Source organism: Balaenoptera ricei, chromosome 2 (assembly GCF_028023285.1).
Source record: "Balaenoptera ricei isolate mBalRic1 chromosome 2, mBalRic1.hap2, whole genome shotgun sequence".
NCBI classification, from domain to species: domain Eukaryota; kingdom Metazoa; phylum Chordata; class Mammalia; order Artiodactyla; family Balaenopteridae; genus Balaenoptera; species Balaenoptera ricei.
The window spans coordinates 184,541,479-184,566,712 of record NC_082640.1 but is presented as its reverse complement, the minus strand read 5'-3'; the positions used below and the strand labels follow the sequence as shown (position 1 = coordinate 184,566,712).

Sequence of the window (25,234 nt, the reverse complement as noted above, 5' to 3'; positions counted from 1 at the left end):
TTTACAAAGTACTTTTCTACGTTGCTATGGAGACGGAGGATGCAGCCTTTCCCTCTGAGAGGCAGGCCTAGGAGTAACTGACAGTCACACTACAGTGAATTCCTGGTTAAAAAGATAAACAAAAACATGGCAAGGTCCCCGCCCTTCCTCCCCAGCCTGCCCTTTGGGGCCTGCATGGAGAGACACTGATGCTCTATTAGTTAGTTACAGGGCTGGTGGCCGCAACAGAGATGCCAACATCACAGTGTGCAAAATAAGGATGTTTCTATTTCTTCCTTTCAATACAAGCCACACAGGACCGATACCTCAGCTTCCCGGCTCCTGGGGCACGGGCTCCTTCTACCCCACTTCTGATGCCTTCAAGTACCTTTCACCTCGTAGCTCAAGAAGGCCGTGCCTACAGTCAGACCCCAGTGCAGCCAGGGAAAGAGGGGAAAGAGAGTGGAGCACATGGCCCTTTCCTTAAGGAGCTGCATGCGTTACCTTTGCTCACATCGCATTCACTGGAAGTTGGTCACGTGGCCACTCCTAGCGGCCAGGGAAAAGGGGGACATCATCTTAGGTGGGTGGCGCTGTTCCTAGCTCAAACTTAAAGGGCTCTGTTATTAAGGGATGAAGGGGCAAGGGGACATTGGGGAACAGCTAACAGTCTATGCCACAGTCCGCCCCTTTGGGCCCCCTGGTTTCCATGCAGGCTCTACCTTCAAGACCCCGGACACACTCAGCCCCTTCTCTTTGGAACAACCCTGAAGTCCCGCCCAGGCGCTGCCTCTGGCCATGTCCGGGGTCTGAAGGTGATGCACAGTCTTCCTATCAAGGCCAGATGAGATGCCTCAAGAACAGGGAAGCTATAAATGAAAAAGACGAGTGGTTTATAGCCCCCCTTAGGTGATTAGGGGGCAGGAACAGCAGAACTGCTGTAGAGCCTTGCCTTTGGAAGAGATGAGCTCGGACAATGCAGCTGGTGCTGGCCCAGGACCATGGTCACACTCAGCTGGGCAGGTATCGCCACCACTCTGCCGTGGCTGACCCCTTTGGTCACCCTGCCTCTGCTAGCTGGGAGGAGTGCCGTGTCCACTGTCCCCCATCGTCCCCTCTGGATCTTCTGGGAGCACCCTCCTTTCCCACCCCCCTCCCCAAACCCACCCCAGGATTGGGCATTGCCGACTATGCCCTTCCTGGTGGCCACCAAACCTGCACAGCATAACTCTGGCTGTGTCTACATGTCTGGGGGGTCCAGGGATCTCTCTGGGGGGCGCTCGAAAAACAGCAAGCTCTGGAAAGCTGGACTGTGGTTTTACCTGGCGACACAATTCCCTCTAAAACTTAGTAGGTTTCTTTGCATCTGGTTTGTTTGCATCTGGTTGTTCCATGTTGCATGTGACTTCACCTAAAGATCTCGTCCAGACCTGGCTTTTTAGTCTTATGAAGCTGGTCTTTTGTTTCCAGTCCCCTGTTCTCAGCCCATTTCATAGCAGCTACCCTGATGTTATCTGAACCACAGGCTTGGGTGGGGAGACAGCACCTCATTCATACCATGGCCCCCAGGCTGGCTCCCCTTGCCCGGCTGAGGACTCTTCATGGGACGAGCTGGGAAGGGATCGAGCCACCTCTTTCCTCCACCAGGACTGCACCTCCAAAGCCATCTCCAGAACTTTCCTGTATCACTTCCTGAAGGCAGCACGCAGCAGCCAACACACACCTGCAATGAGTCTTTCAAGCCAGTTCTAAAGTTCCAGGGGCCCTCAGGATGTGTTCAGCTTTCCAAGCGTCACAGGGAGCATTTTTATGACAGGATTTCCGCAGCACAAGTGTCAGCAGCTTTCCAGCTCACAAAATCTGAGTCCTGGACTCTGGAGGCCAGAACTTGGAGGTCTGGGTTTATTGTAGCAGTGCCCTTAGCCCCACCATGTCTGTGTACCCACGTCTGTAATGGTCAGGATACTGGCTTGGCTGCTAGAACAAACATCTTCCCCCAAACCCCCCCTCCCCAAAGTGGCTTAAACATGATGGGAGTTTCTTTCTATCTCATGCTATAGTCCAAATGGTTCAGGATGATATGGTGACACCAGAACATCAGGAATCTAGACACGTAGGCTACAGGTCTACTGGCCTCCAAAAGAAACTTTGAGCTCATGGCCTAAGATGGCTGCTGCAGCTCCCTCTGTCCCATCTGCATTCCTGCCAGGGCCAAGGAGAGAAGAGGAAGAGGAGGACACGCCCCGCCCCTTCCTCTCAAGCCCAGGGCCTGGAATGTGCACGTCAGTCTCCTCACATCCCGCAGCGAGGAGGGATCTGAGGCTCAGGATGCCCCGTTGCTCGTGTGCGTGTGTGTGTGTGTGTGTGTGTGCATGTGTCCGCGTCAGCTGTTGTATTGCCCAGGTCTCTCTACCCCTTCGTCCAGTGCTCTTTCTTCAAGCAGCTACACTGGAAAGAAGCAGGTCTGGGAGAGAAGCGAGATTCTCCATTCCAACCGTGAAATGCCTGCGATCAGAAGTGGGAACCCAGGGCGTGGAATGACTTGCTGACCTGCCTTGTGCATTGCGGTCATCTGCCCTCGAGGCCCGGGACGCCCGCTGCCCGAGCAGCTGTGAGCCGGCCAGCTTGTGGGTGAGCGCTTGCTGGCACGCCGCAGACCTGGCAGGGCCGCCGAGCCCCACCTTCCTTCCCTGCCTTGCTCTCATGTTGCCGGCTGTGTGCGCCTCATTTTTCTTTTCACCTGTAACGTGGGGTTAATGCTTTTGTCCTGTTACTTCCCACGTTGCTTTGGGAAATCGAACGGGAGGCTGGAGGCGAAAGGCCGTCAGCTGGAACGGGCTGGGCGCTGTGCCCTGTGCGTGGCTGAACGAGGGACCCCAAAGGGACTTTGCAGATGGGATGAAGCTAAGGGACTTGAGATGGGAAGATGGTCCTGGATTACCCGGGTGGGCGCAGCGCAACCTCGCGGGTCCTTATAAGGGAAAGAGGGAAATGGTGGGGTCAGAGTCGGAGAAAAGAGGATGCAGTGATGGACGCAGAGGTCACGGCGATGCCCTGGGAAGACAGAGAAAAGGGCCACGACCAAGGCGTTCTGGTGGCCTGTAGAAGCTGGACAGGGCAAGGACGCAGATTCTCCCCTGGAGCCTCCAGAAGGAGCCAGCCCTGCCCACACCTTGATTTTAGCCCGGTGAGACCATTCTGGACTCCTAACCAACTGTAAGGGCATACATTTGTGTAGTTTTCAGCCACGAAGTTTGTGATGATTTGTAACAAGAGGCAGATACGTGAGGGCCTGGGGGTGTTGGGACTCAGTGGGATCGCAGATGGCCGAGATGCGGACAAAGGGAGAACCAGTGGGCTGGGAGGAAGCATACAAGGAAAGGCCCAGAAGGAGCGTGCAGGCTCTTTGCTGGATGGTGAGCAGCCTCTCAGACCAGCATGTGGGATGCAGGGAGGGGCTCCGTGGGGAGGCCGGCCAGGAAGGCGGGGGGCATGTTGGAGGGGCCCTGAACAACCCCACTGAGGGGCTGGTACTTAATTTGGAGGAAGAGAGACCCGCTGGGATGGTGTTCAAGCCCATGGAGATGCCTCTGGGCCAGGAAATGACCGGAGTGTCAGAAGGCAACTGGGAAACGCGGCCTCACATATCCTGAGTGCTTGTGGTCGCAGTGTTGTGCAAAGTTCTGGAAGCCGGTGCTTGTCAAGATGTACCCGGGTGTGCAGGGCCGCGGAACGGATTTTGGGTCTGCAAGCCCAGAGCTCCAACAGCAAAGGGAAACCAGAGGCAAAGACGCGGAGCCTTTTATTGAAAGTGCTTTCGGAGACACCCTACAAAAGTCCGTGTCCAGTGCCCTCTGGCTTTCTGGGGAGGGGGTTGTCAAACGTGCGAAACCCTCTGAAAGCCGAGCTGGGGAGGGTCCCTGGGAATTCTGAAGTGGGGCACAGCCAAGACGCACAATAAAAAGAAATGTGTGACGGTGAAAGAGACACATTCAAAATTGCATGTTTTTCGTCTTCAGTGTTCACGGAAACATGCCCATTAGCGGGAGTGGGCGGAGCGGGGGTGGGTAGGCCCAGCGGAACACGGCAAAGGGCTCTGGGGAACAGGATTTCTGCGCTCAGCAAAGACGCCACCCCGGAAAGCCACGTGTGGACGCGTGCGTCCAACCGCCCCACGGATGGTTTCAGATCCTGCAGGGAAGAGAAAAAACACACTCTGAATATTGCCAGAATGGTATTTGAGTAAACAGTGTGGGCAGCTGCTCTCCGCTGTCGGAGCCAAAGAAAGTCTGCTGTCGTCCATGAAGAAAACGCGTTTGACGAGGGACCCGTTAACGGGGGGCTGAGCTGCCTTGAAGACGGGGCACTCCCACCCCAGGGGTCTTTGAACTCTACCCGGAGCACCCTCCCTTTAGCTGACTGTGCTCTCCCAGATTTGGGGGTTCTTTATTCCCCTTCTAAGAGAAAGTGCTAATTGTGCATGGGAGTGGGAAACGGTCCCCCTGGGAGCTGCAGCCTGGCTTGAGTCCGAGGTGAAGATGTGAGAGCCGCTGGGAGGGCCTGGTGCCCCCCAATGGGGCAGGTAGGGGGGGCGGGGAGACTCAGGACACGCACCCCTGGCGGCCCGGTGAGGCCATGCCAAAGCCTGTCCAGCCCAAAGGTCAGAGTCACACAAAGGATGCTCAAGTTCGCTCACTCCCACTCGAATGACCCGAAGTGTGAGAGCCTAGCCTCTCCATCGGCAAAGCGCCTGGGGATTAATTAGTTTAATTGGTCCCTGCTTTAGGCCAAATAGTCAGTGTCAAAAGAGAAAAGTAAAAGATACTTTCCCATTTGGGAAGACAAAAACGGCCCCTGGCAATGGCAGAGGGTGGTAATAACAACAGAAAGCCTTTGCGGGAGTTGACTTGAATGGCCTGGGAAGGCAGCTGGACCCCAGCTCAGACCCTTGTCGCATACTAAGCAGAGATGGGGGCCGTCTGGGAAAGGCCGGCCCGGGAACTTGCTCTGGCCAAGGCGCCACCCTGGCCTCAGCAGAAACATCTCGGTCCAATCAAGCCTCTTTATCGGGGGGTTCTGCCCCCGCCACGAACGCCCCCAACGTCATTTGCAGGAGGAAACAGACAGGCCCTGAGAGGACTGACTGGTCCTGGCTGTGCTAGGCTGGGGCCTGTGGCCTCCGATTTGCGTGCATTAATTGCCATGGGGCTAGGGAGCCTGGTGGGGAGATGAACCAGGTCCACGACTGTCGTTAAGATGCCCAAGGACGTGTCCTGTGTCTGGAAGGTGGAGGGGTGCTGGGGGAGGGGCCAGAGCCCACAGCCCAAGGTTCAGCCAGCTGTGTGACCTTGGGCAAGTCACTTGGCCACTCTGGGCTCATGTCCCGTCCCTCAGATGTAAATCATGCGTGTTCACCGCCGCAGCCCCTGTGTGCGTGGTTACGATGAGCACAGAAATGCTTTGTCACAGCAGCCAAGGGCGTCTCTTGTGTGAGGACAGTCTGCAGTCCCAGAGGAGCTGTGACTAGTGAGTGAATCACGGCACAGGCTGGAGGAGTGGTCCCAGGTGCATTTTCCAAATTAAGGACGGTTGACAATATCAGGGTTGGAAAAAGTGTTTGGGGACAAAATATGATGACTTTAAAAAGCCATCTGGATCCTTTCTGTTTATATTCTCCTACCCAAGTCGAGGTAGAAAATATTTATCTTTGCTGTTTTACAAGCAGTGGCCTCTGGCCAGATGAGACGGTGACTTTGGTCCACGGAGTTCAGAGGACAAAGTGGGGAAGGAAGCTCCACCGTGAACTCTCATTGTGTCAAACTACCTTGGATATACCAAGGGTGGCACTGTTTTTTGTTTGTATTTTACCTTTAGAAAAAATTGTGGTAAAATCTACATAGCATATTATATACCATTTTAATAATTTTTAAGTGTCCAGTCAAGTGGCATTAAGTCCATTCACATTGTTGTACAACCATCACCACCATCCATTTCTAGAACTCTTTGATCTTCCCTAAACTGAAACTCTGTGGCCATTAAACAACACCCTATCCCCTCCCCCAGCCCCTGGCACCCACCCTTCTACTTCCTGTCTCTATGAATTTGACTTTTCTGAGTACCTCATTATGTGGAATGCTATTTGTCCTTTTGTGTCAGGCTTATTTCACTCAAAATAATGTTCTCAAGGTTCAGCCATGTGATAGAATAAGTCAGATTTTCCTTCCTTTTTAAGGCTGAATAATATTCCGAGAGGCCTTTGGTTTTATTCTGTGGAGGGATGGCAGTGGGGAATTCAAAGAGAGAAAGTGGGGTTGGCCCTGATCCAGCTGCCAGAAGGGACGTGGGAGTGGCCTCCGCAGGGGGCGGGTGGGATGGAGTTGCTGAGGCTGACTCTGGGGGAGGATTGAGGGAGACTTCATCACTTCAGTAGCTGAAATGGAATTCCTCAGGGCCAGGACTAGGGTGAGGCACTGGCATTGCGTGCAAAATTTCAGGGGGCATCCGCAATCTCAATTATCCAGATAAATCCCATTTTACTGCAGTATTTAACAAAATCAAAGTAATGCAAAAGATCTGTGATGAACAAAGTACCAAAATTTGAAGTGAAGACAGGATTAGTCTTAGTGGTTTTTCTCTTCGTCTCAGGCTCCAGGAAGGGCTGTCATAGCACAGATCTTGTCTTTATTTTAAATTTTGGTATTCTGTTCATCATGGATATTTTGCACTATTTTTGTTTAAGTTGTGGTCAAATATACGTAACATAAAACTTATCATTTGAACCACATTTAGGTGTACAATTCAGTGGCATTAAATACATTCATATTGTTGAGCAACCGTCACCACCATCCATCCCCAGAACTTTCTCATCTTCCCAAACTGAAACTCTGTCCCCATTAAACACAAACTCCTTATTCTCCCTCCCCCAGCTCCCGGAAACTCCCCTTCTACTTTCTGTCTCTATGAATTTGACTACTCTAGGTAACTCATAGAATTGAAATCACAAATATTTGTTCTTTTGTGACTGACTTATTTCACTCAGCATAATGTCCTCCAGGTTCATCCACGCTGTAGACAGTGTCAGAATTTTCTTCCATTTTATGACTGAATAACATTCCACTGTATGAATAGACCACATCTTGTTTATCCATTCATCTGCTGATGAACTTTTGGGTTTGTTTCCACCCTTTGGCCATTGTGAATAGGGCTGCTATGAACACTGTTGTACAAGTATTTTTCTGAGTCCCTGACTTCAATTCTTTTAGAAGTAGAATTCCCGGATTATATGGTAATTCTGTGCTTAGCTTTTTGAGGACATGCCAAACTGTTTTCCATGGTAGCTGCAACATTTTTTTTTCCCACCAGCAATGCACAAGAGTTTCAGTTTCACTACATCCTTTGCAACACTTCCTATTTTCCATTAAAATAAAAACAAATTGGGGCTTCCCTGGTGGCGCAGTGGTTGAGAATCTGCCTGCCAATGCAGGGGACACGGGTTCGAGCCCTGGTCTGGGAAGATCCCACATGCCGCGGAGCAACTGGGCCCGTGAGCCACAACTACTGAGCCTGCGCGTCTGGAGCCTGTGCTCCGCAACAAGAGAGGCCGCGATAGTGAGAGGCCCGCGCACCGCGATGAAGAGTGGCCCCCGCTTGCCGCAACTAGAGAAAGCCCTCGCACAGAAACGAAGACCCAACACAGCCATAAGTAAATAAATAAATAAATAAATTTATTTTAAAAAATAAATAAATTAAAAAAAGTGTAGCCATCCCAGTGGGTGTGAAGTGGTATCTCACTGCGGTTATGATTTGCATCTCCCTAATGGCTAATGATGTTGAGCGTCTTTTCATGTGCTTGCTGGCCACTCCTGTAACTTCTTTGGAGACATGTCTGTTCAAGTCCTTTGCCCATTTTTGAACTGGGCTGTTTATTTATCGTTGTTGTTGAGCTGTATTTGCATAACTTTTGACTTTAAAAAATATTGCATTAAATGTGACTTATCTTCATTGCTGCGTTTTTTGGTGTTTCCTTAAGTTTTGCTTGAAGTGAGTGCCTCATTTGCCTCACCCTAGTTCCAGCCCTGGTTCTCTGGGGGAGGAAAATTCCTGGAGGGGAGGGAGACCCCCAGGGTGGGGGAAGGGCAGATGAGGGGGAGCGGGGTGCGGGGGCCGGGTGGGAAGGGCAAGGCAGAGGGCTGAGGAAGGTGTGACCCCTGGTGTTCTCATGGCTGCCATTTAGCAGCCCCTCCACTCCAGCAGGAGCCTCCCACGTGTGGTTTATTAGAGAGAAGAAGGGAAAAGGGTTGAGTTCCATGCTTGGGCCAACCCCTGGGGGAGGTAAAGGAACAGCTGCAAATGTGGTGCTAAGGATGGGGGCGCAGAGGTGACCTGGAGGAGTCGGGTGCTCAGCAATGCCAACCTCTCAGGGAGGCTCGAGGATGTGTGCCTGGCCGGTCCGGATCCTTCCTGGGGAGGAAGACCCCAGAGACAGTGCAGACTCACCCCCCACCCCACCAGTCGTTGACTTGCCCGGTGGACGCGTCTGCTGGAGAGGCCCACTCCCCAAGCTCAAACCGCTCCCCTTTTCCAAAGGACTCCTGCCCTTCCTGTATCCTCGGCAGCATGTGGTGTATCCATCACCACAGCCAAGCCCAAAGGTGGTGGCAGTGCTGTCCCAGCTCTCCAAGGAGCTGAGAGAACCTCAGATTCTCACCAGATTCCAACCCACACCACAGCACTGTTAACACCAAACTGGGACCGCTGTGTTCAGGCTCCTGGGCAGCAGTCTGAGAAGAGTGGTTACCAGGGTCATTAATAACACATCAGTTGGCCTTTATTCTCAAAGACTGAAGAGTTCTTTCTGGGAAGCCCAGCTGAAATGCCACACCCAAATTTGATAAAAACTATAAACCTACAAATCTGAGAAGTTCAACAAATATGAAGTAGAATAAATACAAAGAAAACCACACCAAGGTACATCATAAGCAATTTTCTGAAACCAGAGTGAAAGAAAAAATCCTAAATGCAGACAGAGAAGAATGAGACATATAGAGAAACAATATACAAATGACAGTAGTATTCTTTTTGAAAACAGTGTAAGCCGGAAGTCAATGGGGTAACAGCTTTAAAATAGAGAAAGAAAGAAAGAAACTGTTCATCTAGAATTCTATATTCTGCAAAGATATCTTTCAAAAATGAAGGCAAAATAAAGAGTTTTAATGGCGCCAGCAGACTGGCACTACAAGAAATATTAAAGGTAGTTAATAATAAAGGAAGCAGAAAGAAAATGATATCAGATGGAAAACTGGATCTACAAAAAAAGAGGCAAGAGTATTAGAAGTGGCAAATATGTAGAGAAATGTAAAAGAAATTTTAAAACAAACAAAAGCTCATTTTAAGAGTGATTATTCATGATGATATTTGTGGCATTCTGGCAGTTCATAAGTGTTATTTAAAAACTTGAATTAATATAGCTAAATTATAGATGTCATGTATACTCATTTAATTTTGATACAAATAGAAACTTAATAATAATAAACTCTTCAACCTATTCCCTGAAAGAAGTAATGTTTGATTGTCAACCTTCTATACATTTTGTATATGAAACATTAAAATATACAAACATAGATGTAATATAATTTTTTATTTTACATGAAATGTTTAACATTATTCTGCTAACTGCATTTAAAAACACTTATTAAAAGAAAAATTTTAAGACAACTGACCATTTAAAACAAAATATCAACAATATACTTTGGGGCTTACTATATATTGAAAGGTAAAATCTATGACAACAATAGCACATAGGGTAAGAGAATTAAATGAAAGAATATTGTTGTAGGATACTTACGTCGTATGTGGCTTACAACATTTGAAGGTAGACTGTGATAAATTAGCTATGTATATTTTAAATCCTGGAGCTACACCTAGAAATTAGAACAAAGAGATACAGTTTATTAGATATCTGTGGAGAAAATGGAATTAAAAAAACACAACTAATTCCAAAGAAAAAAGGAGCAAAAGACAGATGGGACAAATAAAAAACAAATGAAATTATGGCAGACCTATACCAAATGATGCTGATAATTATGTTAAATGTAAAGGTCTAACTTCTTCAATAAAAGGCTGAGATTGTGACACTGGATAAAAAAGCAAGACTCAACTATTTGTTGCTTATAAGAAACCCATTTTAGGGAGAAAATATTTGCAAATGAAGCAACTGACAAAGGATTAATCTCCAAAATATACAAGCAGCTCATGCACCTCAATATGAAAAAAACAAACAACCCAATGCAAAAATGGGCAGAAGATGTAAATAGACATTTCTCCAAAGAAGATATACAGATTGCCAACAAACACATGAAAGGATGCTCAACATCACTAATCATTAGAGAAATGCAAATCAAAACTACAGTGAGGTATCACCTCACACCAGTCAGAATGGCCATCACCAAAAAACCTACAAACAATAAATTCTGGAGAGGGTGTGGAGAAAAGGGAACCCTCTTGCACTGTTGGTGGGAATGTAAATTGATACAGCCACTATGGAGAACAGTATGGAGGTTCCTTAAAAAACTAAAAATAGAACTACCATACGACCCAGCAATCCCACTACTGGGCATATACCCTGAGAAAACCATAGCTCAAAAAGAGTCATGTACCACAATGTTCATTGCAGCTCTATTTACAATAGCCAGGATGTGGAGGCAACCTAAGTGTCCATCGACAGATGAATGGATAAAGAAGATGCGGCACATATATACAATGGAATATTACTCAGCCATAAAAAGAAACGAAATTGGGTTATTTGTAGTGAGGTGGATTGACCTAGAGTCTGTCATACAGAGTGAAGTAAGTCAGAAGAAGAAAAACAAATACCGTATGCTAACACATATATATGGAATCTCAAAAACAAACAAACAAAAATAACAGTTCTGAAGAACCTAGGGGCAGGACAGGAATAAAGACTCAGACGTAGAGAATGGACTTGAGGACACGGGGAGGGGGAAAGGTAAGCTGGGACGAAGTGAGAGAGTGGCATGGACATATATACACTACCAAATGTAAAATAGATAGCTAGTGGGAAGCAGCCGCATAGCACAGGGAGATCAGCTCGGTGCTTTGTGACCACCTAGAGGGGTGGGATAGGGAGGGTGGGAGGGTGGGAGGGAGATGCTTGAGCGAGGAGATATGGGGATATATGTATATGTATAGCTGATTCACTTTGTTATAAAGCAGAAACTAACACACCGTTGTAAAGCAACTATACTCCAATAAAGATGTTTAAAAAAAAAGAAAAGAAACCCATTTTAAATATACAAAAGTCAATTGCTTGTCCACATACTAGCAAAGAACAGTTGGTAATTGAAAATTTAAAATGCTGTATTATAAATGTGTTATATAAACAAAAAGCAAAAGGATGGGGGAATACTGAAAAGGCATAGGAGCCAGTCTGAAAGAGCTCCCAATGGCCAAAGCTGTAATAATATTAGCAACAGAATAAACAATGATAGTATTGGATTATAACCCAAATAATAAAGTAAATATATTTTAGTCTACAGAAGTATAAATTAATAATGTAATAAATAAATAAATAAATAGGGGACAAAGAACGATACCTCCTTACAGAAGAAATCCAATCAATACACGTGAAAAGGAGTGAGGGGGGAATAGAAGAATCACTGTTAGAATTCCACAGAAATCATGGAGGCAAGGTACACCAATGGATGCTAAAACTAGTGGACAAAAGTTTAAGAGGAAACAAAACCTTTGCATTGTCTCAAAGTATCTCCCTGCCCTAAAGTTATGAATTACAAAAAGAAAAATAGTGGCTATACAGTGGAGGAACCTGACAGACATCATCTTTACCAAGTGATGAAAGTTCGTGTCACCAGTAATAAGACACGGTAGCATCAGGGACTCACTGATATAGCTCACGTTACTCCCGTGGTATTCTTCTTAGTGATGCAGAACCTCAAATAATTATGAGATGGCGTGAGACAAACAGAAATTGAGGGATGTTCTAGGAAACACCTGACCTCTACTCTTCAAGAGTGCCAAGTCCTGAAAGACAGAAACACTGAGCAAATGCACCGATTGTAGTGGGCTAAGGAGGGCGCCGACTAAGGGCAGTGTGAGATCCTGGGCTGGATCCTGGAAATGAAAAGGAACGTTGGTGGAAAAACTGGTAAAATCCAAATAAAATTTGTAGTTTAGTTAATAGCACTTTACCAGTGTTAATTTCTTAGTTTTCATAACTGTTCCATGACTTAGGTGTTATCATTAGAAAAGGTGAGTGAAGGGTATAAGGTAACTCTCTACCCGACATATGTATGTATATAAACTGACTCACTTTGCTGTACACCTGAAACTAACACAACATTGTAAGTCAACTATATGTCAATAAAAAGTTGTTTGTTTTGAAAAAAAAAAAGCTTAAAAAACAATACTATTTACAATAGCATAAAATACATGAGTGCCTAGGGGTAAATTTCACACAATATGTACCAGACCTGTGTACTCTAAAAACTATAAAACACTGCTGAGAGAAATTAAAGATGGCATAAAGAAATAAAGAGAGGGCTTCCCTGGTGGCGCAGTTGTTGAGAATCTGCCTGCCAACGCAGGGGACACGGGTTCGAGCCCTGGTCTGGGAGGATCCCACATGCCGCGGAGCAACTGGGCCCGTGAGCCACAATTACTGAGCCTGCGTGTCTGGAGCCTGTGCTCTGCAACAAGAGAGGCCGTGATAGTGAGAGGCCCGCGCACCGCGATGAGGAGTGGCCCCCGCTTGCTGCAACTAGAGAAAGCCCTTGCACAGAAACGAAGACCCAACACAGTCAAAAATAAATAAATAAATAAATAAATAAATAAAAATAACAAAACCCAAAAACAAACAAACAAACAAAAAAACGAAGAGTGAGTTGCATACAACCCACTTGGTAGATGCTAAGAAATAAAGAGATATATCCTGTTCATGGATCCAAAGACTTGATATTGTTAGATGTCAGTTTTGCCCTCAATAATCTATAGATTCAGTGGGAATCTCAATTATAATGACACCTGTCTTTTTGTGGCAGTTGATAAGGTGATTCTAAAATTTATATGAAAATTCAAGGACTGAGAATAGCCAAAGCAATTCTGAAAAACAGCAAAGTGGGAGGCTTTATACCGCTGAATTTTAAGACCTACTATGAAGCAATAGTATGGTATTGGTGTTAAGGATAGACATCTAGATCAATGGAACAGAATAGAGAACCCAGAAATAGAACCATGTGTATATGACCAATTGATTTTTAAAAAATGGGCCAAGGTAAATCATTGGGAGAAATAAAGTCTTTAAAACAAATATTGATAAACATACATAAAAATATAAACCTCAACCCCTACCTCACATCACACACAAAAGTTAACTTGAAATGGATCACAGACCTAAACATAAATGCCAAAAATATAAAATTTCTAGAAAATATACAGAAATTATTTGTGACCCTGGGGCAGGCAAAGTGTTCTTAATAAGACCCAAACCACCACAAAACATAAAAGTAAAACTTGATAAAAATGGATGTCATCAAAATGAACAAAATCTGCCTTTCAAATGACCCGTTAAGACACTGGACAGATGAGCCAGCTTGGGAGAATAGATTTGTAATTCACAATCTGATAAGGGACTTGAGCAGAATATATAAAAACATTCTTACAACTCAGTAATAAAAGCACAAACAATGAAATTAAAATATTGGACAAAAGCTTTGAACAAATACTTTACAGAAGAAGCTACGCAGACAAGGGACCCTTTAGCTGTTTCCCTCTGCCTGAAATGCCACCCTCTCTTTCTGTATCACTAACTCCTTCCTCTATTGCAAGTCTTTGCTCAGACTTTATCTTCTCAAAGAGGCCTCCCCTGACATTTTATTAAATACTGCACTCTGCCCCAACTTCTCCCCACTGCACACATATTCCAAATCCCCCCATTTTGTTCTTTTTTTCTCATAGCACGTCCATCACTTTCTAACACACTGTAAAATTTACTTAATTATGCTTATTGTTCATTATCTATCTCCCCTGTGAGAATGAACAAGAATTCTGTGTATTTTTTCACTGATGTATCCCAAACGTCTACATGAGTGCCTGACATCTAGTAGGCGTTCAAAAAATATCTCTTTTATACATGAATAAATGAATGAATAAATGGCTGCTTTTATGCTTTTGTTTTGTTTTTGGTCTCCTGCAGCTTTACTTTGATATGTCAGGCATGAATTCATTTTTATTTATCCTGCTACAGACTCACCAGGCATCTTGAATCTAAAGATTCCCATCTATTATCAATTCTGGGAAATTCTTAGTCATTATATCTTCATGTAGTTCACCTTTCAGTCCTGTTCTTTCTATTGCCTTCTTCTAGAACGTCAATTAGATGACATTATACTATTAATTCGATTCTTGTGTCTCTTAACCACTTTCTTTTTTTCTGACCTCTTTTTTTCTCTGTATGTCACTAGGTAATTTCTTTCATTCTACCTTTTATTTCACAAATTCTGTTTACAGGTAGGTCTAATATGCTGTTTTACTGAGTATTAAGGTTTTAATACCATGAGTAAGATTTTCATAGCCAGTTCTTTGGTTCTTTTTCAAACTTATTTGGTCATGTTTTGATAGTACTTTGCTAATTCCCCATAATTTTGGTTTCCAATTTCATTTCTTAAAACATTAAAAAAAAAAGTTTACTTAAGTTCCCTAATTAGTAGTTGCATTTGTTTGATGAACTCGGGGCTGTGATTGCCTCTTTGGTGGGTTTATATTTGTGGGGATCCTGTGAGGCCAGGTTGCAGGGGGATTTGAGTTTGTTTCTAGCAGTACAAACTCATTGGAAATATCTTTAAGTTAATTTTACAGTTTGGGGTTTCCTGGACCAAAAGGTAGTATAAATGTGACCCCCAAACTCCTGTGAAGTAAAAACAGAGGAGATGGTTTGTCTCCACCTAGATCCCAGGTGGAGACAGCAAGTTTGCTTGTCATCTCCTTTGCCAGCTGCATTAGTCAGAATAGCATAAGCCCTGCTTCAGTAACAAACAATCCCTCTCACTGGCTAAACCCAACAAAGGCTTATTTCCTGCTCTTGCAAAGTTTGCAGGGAATCTGAGCAACTCTCCTGGCCACTGTCCCACATAGAACAACTCAGCGACCCAGGTTGCCCCAATCCCAACACAGCTTTGCCATCTTGACGCATGGCCTGGAGAATCTGGTGCTGGCTGTTCATTGCTTTGGTCTAGAAGTGATTCACGTCTCTTCTTCTCAGCACCCACTGGCCAGAACCAGTCCCAAGGCCAGGCCAATTGGAAAGGGCCAGGGAATGTGTCCATCTGTGCCTGGAGAAAGAGGACTGACTCTGGGGGGCACTTGATGTCTCTCCTGCTCCAGAAGGTGGATCTTCCCTAGTTGCCCATACCTGTACTGGGAGCCCCCTGAGATCCTGGCTTTGGGCAAGGATGCTGGTCCCAACATCCCACCTTGCATGTGCCCTAGGCCCTCTCCTGTCTCCAGTGACAATTGAGACCTACATTGTGAGGGCACTGGGTCTGCCTGAAGGCCTGGGGTCCCTTCAGCATCAGGACCAGCTAACCCATCACCCACGTTCAGCCCTCCCCTCAGTTCTGGGTGACTCTTTCACTTTCTTGCGAGCTCGGTTGCACATTGCAAACGATGTTTATTATATTTTATGTAGCATTCCCAGGCATTTCGTTTTAGGGGGTAGGCATCATTATTAACATCGCCCACATTTTATAGATGGGGAAACAGGGTAAAAGCTTCAGTCACCTGCCCGAGGACACACACGAGGGATGACCTGGAGCCTTGCTTCTCAGCCAGGCCTGTGTGACCCCAGCGCTCCTGCTGGCCTTCCTTGGGAGAGGCAGGAAGTGTGTCTGGCATAGAAGTCGGGTGCAGACTTTCCAGAGGAGGTAACCTTCGACCAGGTCTGGGAGGATACGAGGTTGGGGTACTGGGGTGTGGCTGTGACCCACACCAGGCAGAGAAGCCAGAGGGTGTGACAAGGTCGGGACACATGTTAGCCGCTCCATAAATATTTGCTGAATAAATGAATAAATAAATAGCCCACGAGAGGAACGAGAGGATGAATAATGTTGTCGGTAAAGCCTGAATCAGACTCTTGCGATGGCTTGTGTTTGACCCGGAGTTTTTCTACCTGCTCTTGCCTAATTTCCCAAGCTAAACAAACTGGGAAGGACTTGTGGGAATGCCAGGGAATGAGTCTCCCTTCCAGTCTTAGCAATTGCAGTTACCTAAAATTACAAGCCTGTCTGATCTCATTAGCGAAATAAGACTCAGAGGGGACCCAAGGTGGAAGTGGAGACGCTGGAGCCTTTGTCTGCAGCTCTGGGTAGAATCCCTGGCACTTCCAGGCTGGTTGAGTGAGGGCCCCAGGCCCGCGCCACCAGCCTGCCCGGGAGGAGGAGAAAGCAAACAGAGGGCAAGGCCAAGTTCAGCCTGGACTTCACTGAACTCCCCGTTCCTTCATAAACACCCTCCCTCATATTTATTACAATGAGGGAACTTGAGCCCCGGGCCTGGAGGAAGGACTAGATCCAGAAAAGTCCACCGAGGCAAATGTCAATGGGAAACCTAGCAGAGTGGGCCTTAGGTGAGACGTGAGGGGCTCAGACAGGACTTGGGGCCAGGTGTAGGGGCTTCAGACCCTGTTTAAGTACTTTGAGTTTCCGGTAGGGAGAGAGCTGAATAGATTGAAGCTTGCAGAATGAAATCCAGAGGTCTTATTTGCAGAATCAAGCCGAGGCTCTCTCGGGAGCGTTTTAGAAGACAGAAATATCGTGGTCTGCTCCGATGGCTAGGATGATTTACAGAAGCCGCTCTTTATTGATTTCCTCCTGGGGGCCAGGCTCAAATTAGTGCTTTCACACCCATTAGCTTAGGCACTCCTCGTAAAAGCCTGCAAACAGGTATCATTATCCCTGGTTTTCAGAAGAGGGATCGAAGATGTGCTGGTTAAGTAACTCGCCCCAGGTCACTTAGCTGGTAAGTGTGGCCCGGGGAATCCTCTTCTCCATTAGACGCGGCAGACGTGGTGCAAGAATGCCTGTCTCAACACGATTTTTTTTAGGGGCCGATGAACATCTGCTCAATTTTGCCTAAAGCAGACAAATAATGTTCAAGTATTTGAAGGCTTATACACATTTTTTTTTAATATAGATATTATTAGGGTGTGAGGGGCCCATGGAAGTCACAGCACATCTCCGAGGGTTTCTAAGTGGAATCCCAGACTCTCGGGGGTCAAGAAAAGCGTGTGGGTGTAGCGTGCTCCTGCAGGGCTGTGGTGGTTCCCGTAACCTGACATCAAACACACTTCTATTAAAAGTGCTATCTGCTTACAAATAAAATTGCTGTAAATATTTACCAAGAAAGTGCTAACACATGAGGTGCCCCGGAGGGGACCCCCTTTTACTGGACGGCCCACACTACGTCACCTGGAGGTGAGCCGGCTGGTGGCAGGGGTGGAGGGTCTTTACTACTGAGCTGTAGGGAGGTTCTGCCCTCCCGTTTACCCAGCCACTCACCTTTGTTTTTGTTTTTTAAATAAAGATTTTATTTTAGAATAATTTCAGATGCACAGAAGCTGCAAAGATAGTACAGAGAGTCCCATCCACCCCTTCCCCTTGTAGACATCGTGCGTTACTGGGGTACCTTTGCCGGCACCAGAAACTGACATCGGTCCATGATTGTTAACTCGACTCCAGGCTTTGTTTGAACTTTGCCAATTTTCCCACTAATGTCCTCTGTACGCCAGGATGGCAGCCAGGGTGCCACACTGCATTCTGTCATCTCAGCCCCTCAGTCTCCTCCGGCCTCTGTCCCGGTGTTTTCTGATACCTGCTCTGGGCCAAGGCTAGGACCCGAGAGGTGAGTGAGGAGAGCTTTGGCTGCAGGCAGCTCGGGGTGGGCGGATGTGGGCCAGCACTTGCATCTCGGTGAGACGCTTGCAGGACAGAGTAGCCTGGGCACTGCAAGCCGGACACCGGCAGCTCTGTCTGGGGAGATTAGCATTGAGTGATTTGGAATTGCTTTGAAAAAGGGCGTTTCTGATTGAGAAGCTAGCTTGAATAATAACATCTAGCACTGTATTTTGACGGGATAATTGTTTTATATTTATAAAGATTCTTAATTATCTCCAGCAAATGCATTTAGCTCACTTGGTAATTGAATTAAGGAAAATGTCTTTTCAAGCATTGTACGTCATTGCAATCATAGAAAAGAAGAAAGAATAACTTTAAAGTACTTCCCTACATGACCTAGACAAACTCATTATTACTGAAAGCTGAGTAATTCCATTAAGGCTGTTGGCTCTAATATAACAGGCATTCTGGGGACGTCGAATTAAAATCGCAAGAGACAATGGAAATTTCCTTTCCTTGGGGAGCCCTTGCTGACCCCCCATTTAGATCTGGTCCTTCCCTCGTGGGCCCTGGACACACTTTTACTTTTGAGCTTATCACACTGTATTGTGATTATCTCTCGGTCTCTCCGCGCCCCGTTTATCCCCCAAATGTGTGTGTTTCTTGAGAGCTCAGGCCACATCTCGCCCGCTCAGGGATCACAGAACAGAAGCATGTACGACACTTCCCAAACTGAGTTTATACCCCTTCCTCCATAGCCATAATTTCTTCAGCAAGCACCCTCTCAACGTTTTATCTTTGGATGGACACATCTTCTGGCTGCTAGAATCTAGTGGACTGCAAAGGCCATGGGGTTGGAAGGTCCAAGCTACCGGAATGTTGGCGAGGACGCCTTGGCGGGGGGACCCGCACCCAGGAGACTTGTGCCTTGATGGCCCGAGTCTGGGCTTGTCAGGCAGCTCGGGTGCCGATGGTGGGCAGGGAGCCAAGAGGAGCCCAGACAGGCCCTGGACTTTGAAGAAAAATCAATACTCGTCCCGGAGTTTACTGCATCATAAACGCGTCCCTGGTTGCATGGCCACCTCCGGGCTCCTCCTTCCCCGCCCAACCATGACCACTCTGCCGATTAGAGAGCTGCCCGCCCTACCCCTGCGTGGCCCGGAGACCTTATGTCCGCCGGGGCTCCTTGCGGTGGTAAAACCCACTCGGATCACCCACTGCAGCGGGGCGGAGCGGGGTGGCTCCTCCATCTTCCAGGGGGGCATGAATTCAACAAATAGTCACCCAGCTGCTACGCGCAGATGCTGGGCCAGGCTCCGGTGATGCCGCGGGGAGCCGGCCAGACGGGCCACTTAAAGCACCGAGTCTACAGTCCAGTGTGGAGATCGACGCTGCACAGGTAAACGAGACAAACTGCAGACTGATAAGTGTTATCGACTAAGCAATAAATCAGGGGTGTGACGGAGGCGGGGGCAGGGCTGGGAGGGGCTGCAGGCAGACAGGCTGCTGCCCGCGCTCTGGCCACTTGGTACCGAGCTGGCGCCGCCAGTGGTCCGGCCTCTCCTGACTCGCCTCTCTCATGGTGGATGGTCTCTCCTCCACCGCTCTGAGCTCTTCTCCTTCCTCCTTCCTCTCCCCGTCACCTTCCCACGCCAACTCCAACATGGCCCCGTGGTTCTGGCATGCACACGACATCAGGGCGCCTTGCCAACTGTCCCACTCTCTTTCGTTTCTTACTTCAGATGCTCAGACAGAGACACCCCTTGTCCAGCCTATGCGTCGGCTGTCCCAGGTGGGTACCACCCTGGTGCGATCAGCTGAGGCCGGTGCAGAGTGGATGACTCGCCTGGGACACGGGTGCCCGGCAGCAGGGGCTGTGGTGTGCCCGGGCATGCCATGCTGCGGAGAGGCACGAAGCCTGGGACCGAGTCCTGCTCCGTCCCCTATCAGGGTTACGAATTTGAGCAAGTCTTAACTTCTCTGTGCCTCAGCTTTGTCACCGTAACCCGATACCGAATGGCACCGAAATGAGGTAGGGTATGTCCAGCCCCTGGCAGTGCGGGGTGGGTGCGTGCACTCTTGTCCCATGGAGGGAATCCATCACCCGTCGTGAACTTCTGCAACCCCTGCTCTGGGCACCCCATGAGACAGGGAACACGAAGGGGTTTTGTAACTTACATAACGATGGACAGATGTTAGGGCTGCTGCCCAAAGGGTGGCTCCGGACAGGTGTTCGTTATCCATTTTTACAGAATTCCACATCCCTTCTGAATCTTGGGATTACAAAACAGCCACTGAGAAATCGTGCACCCCATTAACACTGAGACTTTTATGTATTTACAATTCAGCTTAAATTTTTACCAAGAGAGGTTTTCAAAATGTAACGTGTGTTAGTCACCGCGTGAATTGCGAAACCAAGGAAATATCTCCCAAGTGCTGGCCTTGACAGTGTAATCTGGCAAGGCTTGGGGAGGAATAAAAATAACGCTTCTCAGCATAGCCGCCTCAAAGGGTAGGAGGGATCTGGAGCCCTCCCCGAGCACACAGGTAGTTGGTTGTGTGTGCTGGTCTCCTCTCCTCAGTCCTGGCCATGTTCTGGCTGCCTTCGGCAGTTTAACTCAGGGGTGATGGGGAGAGAGGGGGACTGGGGAGCTGGGGGGCCCGGTTTGAGTTCTAGGTAAGTCACTTACTGGCCAGGTGACCTTGGGCATTTTCCAGACCCTGCTGTGCACACAGAGGTTAGGGGACGTGCCCCAGGTGGCACCGCAGTGATGAGAAGTGCCCACTGCTGTCCCACTGCCTCGCAGGTGATTTCAAACCCAGCAGCACCGGGACCCCCTGAAATCCTCCGGTTGCCTCAAGGGCTGCTCTGTGGCTGGAGCTGTGTTTGGCAGGATGGGGGGAGGCGGCACCCGGACGTCCCCCGCAGCTGTACGGGCGAGTTTGGTTTTCTAAACACAACAAGCCTGCACTTCCCCATGGAGCTACAAGCCCGCAGGTGGCTTGATGAACATGTGGTTTCTGGATGTGACATGAAAGTGAGCATTTGCGTGCTCTTTGTCTGGGTTCCCTGGGTTTGTTTATCTTGCCCTTACGGCCCTGAAATACTCCCAATTGTGATTATGTTGAGGCAGGAGCTGTGGAGGCAGAGTGCTGCTGTACCAGGATCGGCTGGGCCCCGGCCCCACCATCCTTCCGCAAAGCACCAGCGGGATCCTGAGGAGCCCAGCACAGAGCCCACTGAACAGGTGCTGGGCCTCCAGGGCACCTGCCCACCGCCTCACCCCTGCACGGCATCTGCTGCAGGAGCCAACTGCATCCCTGCCTCACCTGGCGCGCCTCTGTCCATTGGTGACGTCAGCTTCCGGGGCCTGCATGTGAATGATTTCTGACGCTTGCTGCAGCCAGGGAGTGGGGACCAGGCTTAATTATTCCCATTCTGCAGATGACAAAACTGAGGCTTGGAAGTGACTCGCTTGTCCAAGGTCACACGGGCAGCACAAGATAAAGCTGGGGTTGAAAATGATCTCCATTTCTATCCTAGTGTTCCTGCTCTGTGTCCCCTCCTCTCAGGGCGATGCCTCAGTTTCTCACCACAATCCCGAAGCTCCCAGAGACTCCCCTGACAGTGCCCGCTGTGGCCCACGGCGCTTGCCCTTGGCTCCATCTCGGCCTCCCTTTTGGCTTGGATTGTATGCCACTTAACCACCCCTCTCCTGCTCTCCGGCACTGCTTTTTAATCGTCTATGTCACGCTTGCCCATCCAGACTGTGAACCCCAGGGGTACGGGAGCCATGGGCTGGCTGCCCCGTGCCTGGCCCAGCGTGGCCATGTAGCTGACTCTCAGCCATGCTTGTTGAATGATGACTTGTTATTATTCCCTAAGGCTGGGTTCCACGTGTCTGGCCACAGGAGGCTAGAACCCGTCCTGCCCCCAGGTCCTTGGCTGGCCGGCATTTCAAATGATATTGTTTCATATTAAATTATTTTAAATTCCATGGACCCAGGTTTCACAATCAAATAATTCGATCTTGTTTACAAATGGAATTTTTACTTTTTGATGGTTTCTAGCTTTGCTGGGCTGGATGGTCAGGAAAGCGTGTCCTCCCATGCCCTCCTGTCTACCTCTGCTGCCTTCCCCGGGACACCGTGGAGCCGGGGAACGATCCTGGGGGGACGGCGGGCAGCCGGCGTGGCTGTGGGGTAGGCTTTCCTCCAGTGTGCGTGGGGCACAGAGCCGGGGGCTTTCTCGGCCTCCCCGCCTCCCGGCTCCTGCCGTGAGTAAACTCATAAATTACAGAATCAGAAGGGACCCTTGCTAACTGTCATTCCAACCCCCTTTTACAGACTAGGAAACTGAGGTTCAAGATCACAGCCCTGGTGGTCAGCCCAGGACCCAACGCACCAGGTCTTTGGACGCCCTCCTCCAAGGGCTACTCCACACCCTGTCTTCCTCCACCCCTGACTTACGAAATCCCTACCACGCTGCTTTGTGCTATGGAGACACAGACGTGGGAAGACGTGACCTCTGGTCTCTAGAGGCTCATAATCTGGGTACTGGGTTAGGGGAGGTGGACAAGGAGACAGAAAGTGGCTGCATGATGAGGTGGCGGCTCATGGGCCACGGGAAGGAGAAGGAGCTACGGAGGGCCAGGCGGGGCGGACGTGGCAGGTTTGCGAAGCCACGGACAGGGGCTGAGCTTGGTGGCTGCGGCCGACCCCCTTCTCAGCTGAGGGTCGGACTCAGCACGGGAATATTTTGTCCAATGTGCTAAACTTCAGCCTCTCCCGGTGAGCCCCCTCCTCACCCAGCAATGCCACCATCACTGGAAACAGATTTGCAGCTTCTCCTATAGAACTTTCTCTAAGCAAGTGACGGTCCGGGCGCAGCCATGCTTCCTTGCTTTGTGGCCACTCGTGTGGGTGACCTGGGTTGGCCCCGGCAGCAGCTCTGCTGGGCTTGGCTCAGAATGGATCTGGCTGTTTCCACAAGTCGCCGGCTCTCTGAGTTTGGAGCTGAACCTCCGAGGACACTCCAAGATGGGCCGTGTCTCTGGGCTGCCCCCAAAGGGCCACTGGGCAGGCGTCTCCGCCAGCTCCAGGGTTGCAGAGGGTTCCTCAGGAAGGGCCTAGAGGAAGTTGGTTGACAACGTCCCAGCTAACTTCCCGGCCCAAAGGCAGTCACTTCATTCTGTAAAGGTCCTGGGAGACGAATGTGTTGGGGCTCCAGCCCATTCTTCCAGGGGCCCTGAGGTGACCCAGAGCCCTGGGGCCCACGCCCTACCTCGCTGCCCCATCACCATGGCCTTCGTGGTCCCTGCACGCCTCACAAGGCTGACCCCATCTGGGTTCCTGGGGTCAGACTGCACACTACCCAACAGTGGGGACGCCCCCGGGCTGGTAGGGGTGTGCGGAGACGGGAAGCACATCCTGGTCGACGGAAGTGTAAATCCAGCCAAGTTGAAAGTGCATACAGTTTGGGCCAGAATCGACGTTTCTGGGTATCTAACATCCTGGTGTCCTGGTGTCGGTAACCATATAGGATGTGACACGGGCATCTAAAGGCTCTTAAGAAAGAGGGAGGTGTGTCTGCCTGTGTGTGCTGGGATGGACGGGTCTCTAAAATAAGGTGAAAAAAGCAAGATGCCAAACAAAATGTGATCCATTTTTGAGTTAAAAAAAGATAATGCAATAGATGGAGGTCTGTGCTCTGGATGAACTCCGGCGGTGGGCACGTGGGCCCCAGTTACCAAGACCCAGCTCCCAGGTCTCTGCACGCTGTTAGCTCATTGGGTCCTTAGAAGATCCCAGGAGGTGGGTGTTACCATCCTACCTACTTTGCAGATGAAGAAACCGAGGCCCGAGGCCCGGGGAGGGTGCGGGGACGGGAGCCTGAGCCCCTGGCCCCTGTGTGCCTCGGGATCAGCTGGAGAGGGGCGGGGCGGGGGCTTTCAGTTCTCCTTGTTTACCTCTGTGTCCTCTGCATTTTCTTCCCAGCTGAGTGTGTGACTCTATTTGAGAAAATGTCAAAGGGTATCCTGGATAGAGGTAATAAGCCTGTAACTCCTTTATTGTGCTTTTCTGTATTAAAGAGGCAAACACAGTCGTGTCATTTTAAAAACTCACTCCCCCCTCCCCCAAAAGAGAGAATACTGTCTCTAGGAAGAGAACTGAAGAAAAAACTAGGACTTGGGAGATTGGGGTTGACATGTACACGCTACTATATATAAAATAGAGAACTAATAAGGACCTAGTGTATAGCACGGGGAACTCTACTCAACACTCTAATGACCTATATGGGAAAAGAATCTATAAAAGAGTGGCTATATGTATAACTGACTCACTTTGCTGTACAGCAGAAACTAACACAACATTGTAGATCAACTATACTCCAGTAAAAATTAAAAAAAAAAAGAAGAATAAAGAAAAAAGAAAAAACCAGGACTCCAGCAAGTGACCCCCAGTCTTGGCGGGGTCCCTGGGCGCTTGCTTATGGAAATAGCTATTTCCCATGATTTCCAGAATGTGAGACGTGGGAGAATCCTGCATGAGTTCTAGCCCAAAGTGGGCAAAGGGGGGCCGAGGGAAGGGGCTACCTTGCTCTAGGAATCACAGGGGGTCCATCTGGCACCCACGCCAGGCCCACATGGCCGCCCTGCCGCCCTGAACTGGGGCTGGGAAAGATGAGACCAGTTATTTCTGTGCCACAGTTGCCTGATAACCAAGATCAAACCTGCCCAGGAACTATATTTAGTCCAGGACAGAACTGAAAGACCATTTGGCCCCCAAGTGGCTGCCTTGCTCGTCTCGTCTGGTCTCTGAATCCAGCGCGCACTTGAGTTTGATTGAGGCCGTTGCTCTGTAACTCGCATGGCTGTCGAGAGGGTAATGTTGCCATTGGTGACCACAGGTGTCTCGGCAGCCTGTGCAGAAAGGCTACTTCAGGCTCCAACGAGGGCCAGGTTTCCAGGGGCGACGGAGGAGCCTCGGCGTGGCAGGCGTCCAGCTCTGCCCCTGACCAGCTCTGTGATCTCGCCAGAAGCTTCCCCTCCCCTGGTCTCAGTTTCCCCATCTGTAAAACAATGGGAGTGGCTTAGGTGACCTCAGGCCTTTAAGACGGTGGCAGATGCCAGCACATGGCGTTGCTCCTGCTTCAGGTCAGAGGAAGGCTGGACCAGCGGGCCTCTGGGATACTGGTCTTGTCTCCATGGAGACCAGCTCACGCTCTCTCTCGGGCCAGTCTCCTGATGGTCACATCAGGAAACGGTGGGCTCCAGACACAGGCCTCCTACTGGTGGGTTACCTTGATTTTTAGAGCTCTGGAACATTAGAAA

At 48.9% G+C, this 25,234-nt stretch overlaps 1 long non-coding RNA gene across 1 annotated transcript in view; it reads right to left on the bottom strand.

Moving 5' to 3' along the window:
* Positions 1-3,831: 3,831 nt before the first annotated feature.
* LOC132359996 (uncharacterized) overlaps positions 3,832-25,234 on the bottom strand; it is a 31,429-nt gene continuing 10,026 nt past the window's right edge. The window contains exons 2-3 of the long non-coding RNA XR_009501022.1: positions 9,824-9,899; positions 3,832-4,170 (exon numbers count right to left, since the gene is read on the bottom strand). This is a non-coding gene — a long non-coding RNA (uncharacterized LOC132359996). The remainder of the gene's footprint in view (positions 4,171-9,823; positions 9,900-25,234) is intronic.